This window comes from Octopus bimaculoides, unplaced genomic scaffold, assembly GCF_001194135.2.
Source record: "Octopus bimaculoides isolate UCB-OBI-ISO-001 unplaced genomic scaffold, ASM119413v2 Scaffold_99346, whole genome shotgun sequence".
Lineage (NCBI taxonomy): Eukaryota > Metazoa > Mollusca > Cephalopoda > Octopoda > Octopodidae > Octopus > Octopus bimaculoides.
In genome coordinates, this window is record NW_026308093.1 from 7,632 (window position 1) to 9,013 (window position 1,382).

The 1,382-nt window shown below is 41.9% G+C and overlaps 1 protein-coding gene across 1 annotated transcript in view; it reads left to right on the top strand.

Annotated features, from left to right (window-relative positions):
- LOC128251348 (low-density lipoprotein receptor-related protein 2-like) overlaps window positions 1-1,382 on the top strand; it is a gene marked incomplete at both ends in the record, with an annotated part of 9,188 nt that overhangs the window by 7,103 nt on the left and 703 nt on the right. The window lies entirely within an intron of this gene.

Genomic DNA, 1,382 nt, shown 5'->3' on the forward strand with positions numbered 1-1,382 from the left:
CCAACCCATGCCAGCTTGGAAAGCAGACGTTAAACAATGGTGATGATGATTTTCTATTTTTATAAATTTAACACTGATGTGATGATTAAGTGAGTGCTAGCATATTGGTTCCACATTTTAGCCCAAGGCCAGCAATCTCAAAGGAAGTAAATCAGTTACATCAACGCCAGTGTTAAACTGGTACTTACTTTATAGACCCTGAAAGAATGAAAGGCCAAGTCACTCTCAACAGAATTTGAACTCAGAACATGATGGAAAGATGGATGAAATGGTTCTCAGCATTTTGCCCATCCTGCTAATGATTCTGCTAGTTCATTGCATTTGTTAGAATTAGCAGACTGATTCTAACATGTAACATGTATGCCCTAACATATCTTCACCATCCTCACCCTTTCTCTCTGGAATAACCATGTATATCTCTCCCGACAGCAGCATACCTGCTCCTATCCCTCTATCATACTTTAATCTCTCATCATCTGGTATAAAACCACTTCCCTCAATACTACTCACTCACTCAGATGAGTGGTTTTGTCTTGTGAGTATTTGGTGACCTTAATAGTGTTGGTGTCATGTAAAAATTACCTAGTAACTCTCTGAAGTGGTTGGCATTAGGAATGGCATCCAGCCATAGAAACCATACCAATACAGACATTGGGGTTCTCCACAGTCCTCCGGCTTGCCAGTTCTTGTGAAACCAACCAACCCAGACCAGCATGGGATGATGATGGTGATGATATTGATTGCAATCAATATTAAAGACTACCTGGAAAGAACAACAGGATTCAAATGTCCCCTTGTTTACTTCCTCCTCACCACTTGATGTACTAACAATGAGAGGGATCAGCTGGAATGCTTTGGCACTTTTTAAAGAACTTCTCATGACTGTCTCAGTTTTTCCCAGTGAGAGAAGAAGGCAGGATTTGAATTCAGAGCATACAAGGCTGAAATAAATACAGTGAGGCATCACCTTTGAGGGTCTAACACCCGGCTGATCCATAGCCCTTGCACGACAGTTTATTTATCAGGATCAAACAGATGAAAGGGGAAGTTGATCTAAGCTGCATTTGAACTCAGGCACATTGACAACTAAAATTGATACTACAGCATATTGTATTCTTTGCTCTAAGAGACTCTAAGATATTCCAGGCAAAGAGGGCTTCCCTATAAATGCAACTGAGATGGCCATGTGGTGTACATGGAAGGGATTCACTCACCTAAATCTCTCTTCTATGCTCAGCTTAGCTCTGGTCTCAGGCTCCAAGGCCACCCACTTCTCCAATGACCTGTTCAAAAACCTGCAAGATATACCCAAAGACACAGGAATGAAAGGTACTGAGCAGAGCCCAGGGGAGAAGCTCTTGCTACTGAACCATCTCCAGCTT